The sequence below is a fragment of the Orycteropus afer genome, unplaced genomic scaffold (genome assembly GCF_000298275.1).
Source record: "Orycteropus afer afer isolate SDZICR_OR568_19922 unplaced genomic scaffold, OryAfe1.0 scaffold00073, whole genome shotgun sequence".
NCBI classification, from domain to species: Eukaryota; Metazoa; Chordata; class Mammalia; order Tubulidentata; family Orycteropodidae; genus Orycteropus; species Orycteropus afer.
Genome location: NW_006921660.1, coordinates 10,380,886 through 10,391,479, shown reverse-complemented (window position 1 = coordinate 10,391,479; position 10,594 = coordinate 10,380,886). Strand labels below are relative to the sequence as shown.

Sequence of the window (10,594 nt, the reverse complement as noted above, 5' to 3'; positions counted from 1 at the left end):
AATTAACAAATTATATTATTAATATCACATGTCACACACAAGTAAAATCTTGCTAAATATAATCCAAAAACAATTTTTGGATTTACAGGGAACTTTGAAAAATGCAAGCTGAATTTAAGAGAGTACATGGATTGAGGAATAACACTATTGATGTCAATGTGTCTTAGCTGAATGCAAATAATAAAACAAAGATGTCTACCTGTATTTTATTGACTATGCAATGGCATGTGACTGTGTGGATCATAACAAATTATGGATAAAATTGTGAAGAATGAAAATTCCAGAACATTAATTGTGCTCCTGAGGAACCTTTACATAAACCCAGAGACTGTTGTTCAAACAGAAAAGGGGGATAGTGCATGGCCTAAAATCAGGAAACGTGCATGCCAGGCTTGTACAATTTCACCATACTTTTTCACTCTGTATGCCGAACAAATAATCTAAGCAGCTGGGAGATACGAACAAGCAAGAGGAAGAACCATTAATAACCTGTGATACACAGATGCCACAGCCTTGCTTGATGAAAGTGAAAATAACATCAAGGATTTACTGATGAAGATCAAAGACTACATACAGTCTATAGTACGGATAAAACCTGAACATAAACAAAAATCCTCACAACTGGACTAATACACAACATCATAATAAATGGAGGTTGGAGTTGTAAGGAATTTGATTTTACTTGGATCCACTAACAACATCTATGAAAGCAGCAGTCAAGAAATCAGACTACAACAGGCAAATCTGCTGCAAAATACCTCTAAAACGTTGAAGAGCAAAGATGTCACTTTGAAGAGTAAGATGAGACTAACACAAGCCATGGTATTTTCAATCTCTTCTTATGCATGTGAAAGCTGGACGATGAAAAAGGAAGACCTCAGAAGAGTTGATGTCTTTGAATTGTGGTGCTGAAGAATGCTGAAAATACCATGGACTACCAGAAGAACAAACAAATATATCCTGGAAGAAATACAGCAGGAATGCTCCTTAGAAGCAAGAATGGCCAGACTTTGTCACACCTACCTTGGTCACGTTGCCAGAAGGGACAAGTACCTGGAGTGGGATATTATGCTTGGTCAAGTGGAGGGCCAGCAAAAAAGAGGAAGACCCTTAACAAGGTGGATTGATACAATGGTTGCTAAGATGGGCTCAAATATAGCAAGGATTATGAAGATGACACATAACTGGACAGTGTTTCATTCTATTGTAAATAAGGTTGATATGAGTCACAACCAAATCAATATATCTAATCAAATATAGGAAGGATTATGAGGATGGCACATAACCAGACAGAGTTTCATTCTACTGTACATAAGGTTGCTATGAGTCAGAGCCAAATCAACATCACCTAACAGCAAAGACATTTTCTTATAACAAACCTGGATAATATCTGCAAATTATTTCTTCTTCTTTTGTTAATTGAATTCTTAAGTAGCTAATATTTACATGGAAATTACAAATGTTATTTTTAATGTATTTATTTTTTTAGGGTGAATCATAGCCCCATTTTATTTCTAATTTTACAACTGGGCAATAATAAGATTCAGAGTGATCTCTGAAGGAAAAGTGGGCAAACAGCACAACCTGGCAAACTAGGAAGTCTATATACCTTCCCAGGCAAGCAAACCAGGATTCCCAGAAAGAAGAGCAGTGCTTGGGGTGTTTGGAGCACTTAAAGGGAATATTCAGGGTGGAGGAGGCAAGACCACAAGATAAGTGTTTATGAGACTGTTATCCAATCCATGGCCTAAGGCTTACAAACAATGGAAGGGACACAGAGGGGAAAGAATCATCCTTTATTATGCTGATTCTGCCCCAAGCCTTTAATGGAATTGGAGGAGGAAGATGACTCAGAATTCCAGGCAACTCCTGACTTTCTGTTAGATACTTGAAGCAGGAATTGAGAGGATATATGCAGAGCTAGGAGCTCTGGTAGCATAGTGGCTAAAGCACTTGACTGCTAAGCAGAAGGCTGGTGGTTCAAACCCACCAGCCACTCCTCGGAAGGAAGGTTGGGCAATGCTACTTCCATAGTGATACTGCCTCGGAAACCCAAGGAGGGGTTGCTATGGGTCGGGGCCGACTTGACAGCACATAACAACAACAACAGCATGACTGTCCAAGTTTTAAGTCTAAACATATAAATAAATACTCCAGGTGATGATTTTTATGTGCATAGAAATCATAACAACAACAACAACAACATAGGCAGAGCTACTTTGGACATGGAGAGTCACAGTGCAAAATTGGTGGGATTCAGTCACAAGGAGCTTAACATAATTTGCAGGGAAGAGTCCAAAATGGCCATGCCAATGGATCCGCCACCAGCCCTTGTCCACAATTTCAATGTCAGTTATGATGTCATTCAGATCAAGGGAATCTCATCACTTCCCTCTCTTTGGTAATCATTCAGGGCTACAGCTGGGATCCTAATTGCCCCAGATGGGTGGCCTGATGATCCAGCAAATGTAAAGAGAAAAGGGGATTCTCAGTTGCAATTATATCTTCATAGCCTTCCTATTAAGTACTTGAGAGCCAAAATATGACCTTGAATATATCCCTCCTGATTTCAGACACCATCTAAAGAATAGACTTTATGCATAGAACTCCAATTACTGAACACAAGAAAAGTTGTGGGATGACATCAAGAACATCTTCTATAAAGAAAGCAATTGGTTATTAAAAAGACAGAAAAAAAGAAAAGATCAAAATGGATTTCAGAATAGACTCTGAATCTTGACCTTGAATGAAGAGTAGCTAAAGCAAATGAAAGAAATGACAAGATAAAAGAGCTGAACAGAAGATTTCAAAGAGCACTTCAAGAAGACGAAGTCAAATATTATAATGAAATATGCAAAGGCCTAGAGTTGGAAGACAAAAAAGGAAGAACATGCTCAGCATTTCTCAAGCTGAAAGAGCTGAAGAAAAATATTTAAGCTTTGAGTTGGAATACTGAAAGATTCTATAGGCAATATATTGAATGATGCAGAGAACCTCAAGAGAAGATGGAAGGAATATACAGAGTCACTGTACCAAAAAGAATCAGTCAATGTTCATCCACTTTAGGAGGTGGCATATGATCAAGCACCAATGGCATAAAGAAAGAATTTGAAGCTACAGTGAAGGAAGCGGAGGAAAAAAAGGCTCCAGAAATTGACAGAATACCCAATGAGATGTTTCAACAAACGGATGCCCTGCTGGAGGCACTCACTCTCTATGCCAAGAGATTTAGAAGACAGCTACCTGGCCAACTAAAGAGATCCACAGTTGTAACCATTCCGAGGAAAGATGATCCCACAGAACGAGGAAATTATCAAACGATATCATTAATATTGCACACAAGTAAAAGCTTACTGAAAATCATTCAAAAATAGTTGCAGCAGCATATTGACGGAGAACTTCCAGAAATGCAAGCTGGATTCAGAAAAGGATGTGGAACGAGGGATATCATTGCTAATATCACATCAATCTTGGCTGAAAGCAAAGAATTCCAGAAAAATGTTTACTTATGCTTTATTGACTGTACAAAAGCATTCAATTGTGTGGATCATAACAAATTATGAATAATATTGAGAAGAATGGAAATTCCTGAGCACTTAACAACATTCATGAGGAACTTGTACATAGACCAGTAGGTTGTCATTCAAAAAGAACAAGGAGACACTGATGATTTAAAATCAAGAAGGGAGTGCATCTGGGATTTATCCTTTCACCATATTTATTCAATCTGTATGCTGAGCAAATAATCTGAGAAACTGGATTATATGAAGAAGAATGTGGCATCAGGATTGGAGGAAGACTCATTAGCAACCTGTGATATGCTGACCACACAACTTTGTTTTCTGAAAGTGAGGATGACTTGCACTTTCTGACAAAGACTGAAGACTACAGTCTGAAGTAATGATTATATCTACATACAAAGAAAACAAAAATCCTCACAACTGGACCAATAAGCAGCATCATGATAAATGGAAAAATCATTGTAGTTGTCAAAGACTTCATACTACTTCATACTTATCAACACAATGGAATCAGCAGTAAAGATATCAGATGTCATATTGCATTGGGCAATTCAGCTGCAGAAGACCTGATTCAAGTGCTGAAGAGCAAAGATACCTCCTAGAAGACTAAGGTGCACCTGACACAAGCCATGGTATTTTCAATCACCTCTTTTACATTTGAAAGCTGGATAATGAATAAGGAAGACCAAAGAAGAGTCGATGTTTTTTGAGTTGTGGGGTTGCTGAAAGTACCATAGACTGTTAAAAGAACTAACAAATCTGTCCTGGAAGAAATGGAGCCAGGATGCTCCTTGGAAGTGAGAATGGTAAGACTTCTGCTTACTTTGGTCGTGTTATCAGACAGGATCATTCCTTGGAGAAGGATATCATGCTTGTTAAAGTGGAGGGTCAACAAAAAAGGGGAAGGCCCTCAATGAGGTGGATTGACACAGTACCTGCAATGATGGGCTCAGATATAGCTAGGATCATGGGTAGGGCTGGCACAGCACCGAGCAGTGTTTCTTACTGCTGTACATAGGGTTGCTATGAGTTGGAGATGACTTTCCAGTATCTAACAACAAGTTCCCCTCTGCATCATCATCCTGCTCATTACTGTCTATGATCTCAACATCCTTATAGTCATGCTTTGGCTCAGCCTCAGGCTCAGTCTCGGACACAGGCTCTGCTTCACAGATTGATTCTTCTTCCATCTAGAGGCCTTCCAGGGTCCTGGGGACAGAGCTGAGGCTTCCTCATTGTCCTCCAGAGAATTCTTCCTTGAGGGCAGGGAGGGCCCTAGGAAGTCCCTGCTGATTCTCACAGGCTCAGTTCCTAAAGATGGACAACACCCTGCTGGAGGCCACACCACTGAGATTTCCTTGGGCAATGGAGTTGGCACCAATGGGTCTTCTGCAGTCATCTCTGACAGCCAAGTCTCATGGTTCATATTTACTACAGACTTTCACTCCTATTGTTGCCTGGCCATCTGCTTTGCCTTTTCCTCTTCTTCCTGCTTCGTCTTCTCCTTAGCCATGGACTTAAATTTTGCCTTCAGTTCACAGACACTACTTGAAGCAGCCTCGATGGGTGTCATCTTCTTATTAGCTGTGGTTGGGGTTTCCAGTTCATGGAAGCCAACAGCAGTCTTATCTCCTTGCTCCTTCTGGATCCCATACTGGCCAGCAAAGCCCATGATATAATCTCTCTGAAACTAACGCTTCTCCATCTCTCCTTTGTAGTCATATCCTAGGGCTACTTTGTCCTGTTTACCCAATTTTCTTTCCTTCATTTATATCCTTTTACATATTCTCCACCCTATTTTATTTCATCTAGTTTGAAATCCATCACATAAATAGAATTAATGAAAATTGGCATATTTTTCTTATTTCTGATTTTAAGTCTTGTGTTTCCAATACTTCATTATTGCTGTAATTGTGAATTCGATGATCTTTATTACCTTAAAGAAGATGTTTTTTATTTATTATTTACTAAAAAAAATTTGCAAATGAATGATTTTTTAAAATTATTTTACACCTATTATGCTGACTTTATCTTTAATCTTAAATTTTCCCAATTAACTATTCCCCAATTCACTTTTGAAATAAACCTAACCTATTGGAAATGTATCAATTAAAAAAAAAAAAAAATGCATTGCCAAAATACATGTTCTAATACTTTATTTATATTTTTGTATTTACACTAATAACTTGGCCTGGTTATTCCCCTCTTCACTATAAATCTTCTCATACAGTACTAGAAGTATTTCCTACCTACTATAAACTGAAACAGGAGCTCTGGTAGCATAGTGCCTAAGGCACTTGATGGCTAACCAGAAGGCTGGTGGTTCAAACCCACCAGCCACTCCTCAGAAGGAAGATGGGGCAAATTACTTCCATAGTGATACTGCCTCAGAAACCCAAGGAGGGGTCACTATGAGTCTGGTCCAACTTGACAGCGTATAACAACAACTAGAACATAAACTAAAATAAGAGGTAATTCACCTTCAAATAGACAAGCAGAAACAACATATTACAAGATTATAGAGAATAGAAGTGGAAAAAAATTCAGTCCATGCAAAAACAGCAGGGGGGCCACATGTTCTAACCTCCTTTAATCCCACAAAAGGAAGGCAGACTCACCATCAATAGCACAAGGCCTATTACTGCAAGGCCAGTCATGCTGCCTCTCTCCATCCCTTTCACCAACCGTTCCTCCCAAGGCACCCACCACCTCTCTCCTGGGTTTGATAATTTGCTGCAGTGGCCACACAGAACTCACAGATTATGAAGTTTATTAGGGAAGCACCAGACTACAATTCAAGTTCAGGAAAAATGCTCAGTCTCTCTCCCAGCCCACCATCTCTCAGCCAAGTCTCTCATAGTCTCTCCCCCAGCAGCACATGTCCCTCGGTGTCTTACTCAGCAATGCATGTCTCTTGCATCTCTTTCCCAGCAGCACATGTCTCTTTCCAGGGTGTGTGTCTCTTTCAGCAGCACATCTTCCTCAACCAGCAGTCAGAGAGAATTCTGCCTCTAGGAGGGCTCCTTTTGAGCCTGGCAGGGTGGTCAAAGTAGCCAATCACAGCATCAGAACTCTAAGCACCTGAGAGAGAGTGGGAACCTCCCAGAATATTGTATTGTGCCACTCCCAACAGAAAAACCCAGGTAGATAACATTTACAATTAGGAGCTCCTCAGTTGTTCATCCCACCACTGAGTTTACAATGACTTATGGGTAGAAAATAAATACTAAGTAATTTACTACACTGCAGTCCATAAAATATTTTGTGTAGTGGATTGATTCCATAAATTATGAAATATTTACCTCTGAATCATACTTGAGAGAAAAATACACTATCAAATTAATTCAGTAATGTCTCATTACTACAACAGCTTAGCCAGACTATAAGTAATATTATTAGTTTTCCTTCTTCCTATATTTGCTAGGAATCTTTATCTAATAATTTAATTATCTACTCCTTAATGGGGGAAAGGAGAGGAAAAAGGACAGGAGGACTGGGACAGAGTGAGGAGTCAGCTGCAGGGATTCAGGTAAGTAGAGGGAACCCAGGCCATGCCCCACAAGTTGCAAGGCAGGAAAGTGCAGGAATGGAGAGGTAAAAGGACTGAGGGCCAGGACAGAGGGAGGAGGCAAAATTAGGGATCCAGGTGAGGGGACGTTGGGGAAGTTTTGAACAGCTAAGGGAGACAAACTTATCTGTCGGTTCGTCCTACTGTGGTGACTTGTTGCTGTGAGTCTTCAGGCTGTGCCACTGGTGTTTCAATCCCAGCAGGGTGCACATAGTGCATAGATATTAGTCTGGCTTGTGACTGAGACAGACTAGGAAGAAGCAAGAGGCCATCCACTTCTCAAAGAATTGGCCAGGGAAAACCTTAAGAATTGCAGAGAAACACTGTCTGATACATTTCTGTGCAACTTTAAGAAGAGTCCGGAAACATTGTCCAATACAGAGGAGGAGGATGAGTCACATAGGTTAGAAGGCTCTCAAAATAGGACTGGGAAAGAATTGCATCATCAAAGTAAAACCAGTCTTATTCATATGGATAATGTAAAGTTTTTGAGACCTCCATTTGCTGAGCTGGCACATCTCAAATGGAGGAGAAACAGCTAAAAACAGCCATTAATAATCAGAACTGGAACATGCAAAGTATGAATCTCAGAAATTTGGAAGTTGTCAAAAATGCAATGGAATACAGAAAGATTGATATCCTAGACATTAATGAGCTGAGGTGGACTGGTTTTGGCCATTTTGAGTCAGACAGCCATATCATTTAATATGCTGAGAATGACAACTTGAAGAGGAATGGCATGACATTCATCATCACAAAGGATGTTTTAAGATCTGTCCTGAAGTACAATGCTGTCATTGATAGGATAATATCCATATTCCTACAAGAAAGACCAGTTAATACAACTATAATTCAAATGTATGCATCAATCACCAAAGTCAAAGATGAAGAAATTGAAAATTTTTATCAACTTCTGCAGTCTGCACTTGACTAAACATACAATCAGGATGTGTTAATTATCACTGGTGAGTGGAATACAAAAGTTGGAAACAAAGAATTATCACTGGTAATTGGAAAATTTGGCCTTGGTGACAGAAAAAATGCTGGAAATCCCAAGGTAGAATTTTACAAGACCAATGACTTATTCATTGCCAAACATCTTTTTTTCAACAACACATACTGTGGCTGTACATGTGGACTTCGCCAGATGGAACACACAAGAATCAGATTAACTACATCTGTGGCAAGAGGTGATGGAAAACCTCGATATTTTCAGGCAAAACCAGGCCAGGAGCTGATTGTGGAACAGACCATCAACTGCTCATATTCAAGTTCAACTTGAATTTGAAGACAGTTAAAACAAGTCTATGAGATCCAAAATAGGATCTTGAATATTAGAGAATATCTGAATATTAGAAATATCTCCTGAATTTAGAGAATATCTAAAGAATAGATTTGATGCATTGAACACCAGGGACTGAAAACTAGATGAATGTGGGATGACATCAAGAACAGCATACATGAGGAAAGCAAGACATCACTAAAAAGATGAGAAAAGAAGAGAATACCAAAATGGATGACAGAAGAGACTGTGAAACTTGCCCTTGAGCATTGAGTAAGTAAAGCAAATGGAAGAAATGACAAAATAAAAGACCTGACCCAAAGACTTCAAAGAGCAGCTCCATTAAACAAAGCCAATTACCATAATGAAATTTGCAAAGACTTGCAGTTAAAAAACCAAAAGGGAAGAACACGCTTGGCATATCTCAAACTGAAAGAACTGAGGATAAAATTTAATCCTCGAGTTGCAATATTGAAAGATTCCATGAGCAAAATATTGAATGATTCAGGAAACATAAAAAAAGATGGAAAGAACACACAGAGTATCAAAAAGAACTGGTCGATCTTCATTCATTTCAGGAGGTCCTATATGATCTAGAACCAATGGCATTGAAGGAGGAAGTTGAAGTTGCAATGCAGGATTTGGTGAAGAACAAGTCACAAGGAATTGACAGAATACCCACTGAGATATTTCAGCAAATGAATGCCACACTGGAGACACTCACTCAGTTATGCCAAGAGATTTAGAAGACAGCTTCCTGGCCAACTGATTGGAAGAGATCCATATTTGTACCCATTCCAAAGAAATATGATCCCACATAATGTGGAAATTATTGAACAATATCATTAATATAGCAAGTAAGTAAGATCTTATTGAAGGTATTTCAAAAACGGTTGCAGCAGTATATTGACAAAGAACATCCAGAAGTGCAGGCTGGATTCAAAAGAGGAGATGGAACAAGGGATATCATTACTAATTTCAGATTGATCTTGGCTCAAAGCAAAGAATATCAGAAAGATGTTTACTTGTGTTTTATTGATTATGCAAAGGCATTTGATTATGTGGATTTAAAAAAAAATTATGGATAACATTGAGAAGAATGGCAATTACAGAACACTTGATTGTGCTCATGAGGAACCTGTACATTGACTAGAAGGCTGTCATTTGAAGAGAACAAGGGAACATTGCATGGTTTAAAATCAAGAAGGGAGTCCATCAGGGTTGTATCCTTTCCCCATACTTTTTCTATCCATATGCTGAGCAAATAATCCAAGAAGCTGCATTATATGAAAAAAAAAAAAATGTGTCATCGAGATTGGAGGAAGAATTATCAACAACTTGTGATATGCTGATGACACAATTTTGCTTGCTGAATGTGAGGATGATTTGAGCACTTACTGATGAAGATTGAAGAATACAGTCTGCAGTATTGTTTACATCTAAATATAAGGAAAACAAAAATCCTCACAACTGGACCAATAAGCAGCATCACGATAAACAGAGAAAAGCTTGAGGTGGCCAACAAATTCACATTGCTTGGTTCAACAATCGACATCAATTTAAGGAGCAGTCAGGACATTAGATGACATATAGCACTGGGCAAGTTGGATGCAAATAACCTCTTTCAAGTGCTAAGGAGCAAAGATGTCTTTTGAGGACTAAGGTGCACCTGACATAGTCCATGATATTTTCAATCACTTCATATGCATGTGAGAACTAGACAATGAATAAGGAAGAAGAGTTGATACTTTTGAGTTGTGATGCTGGCGAAGAATACTGAAAGTACCATGGACTGCTAAAAGAACTAACAGAAGTGTAGCCAAAATGCTCTTTCGAAGTGAGAATGCCCAGACTTAATCTCACCTACTTTGATCATGTTGTGAGAAAGGACCATTCCCTGGAGAAGGATGTCATACTTGGTAAGGTGGAGGGTCGATGAAAGATGGGAAGGCCTTCAACAAGATGGATTTACATGGTGGCTGCAACAATGGGCTCAAGTAGAACAAGCATCATGGCACTGGCATGGGATCAGGTGGTGTTTCATTCTGCTGTGCATAGGGTTGCTATGAGACAGAAATGACTCAAAGGCACCTAACAACAACACTCATTAACTGCTTGATTTAATTCACCTATGAAATTTGACATATTATTATTTGCAAAAATAAGAGGTTACATACATTTTATTTATTTCTGCAATAATATTCATCTTCCTAAAGTCCTCAC

General features: G+C 38.9%; 1 pseudogene; it reads right to left on the bottom strand.

Moving 5' to 3' along the window:
- Positions 1 to 415: 415 nt before the first annotated feature.
- LOC103197042 lies at positions 416 to 5,289 on the bottom strand (annotated as a pseudogene).
- Positions 5,290 to 10,594: the final 5,305 nt, after the last annotated feature.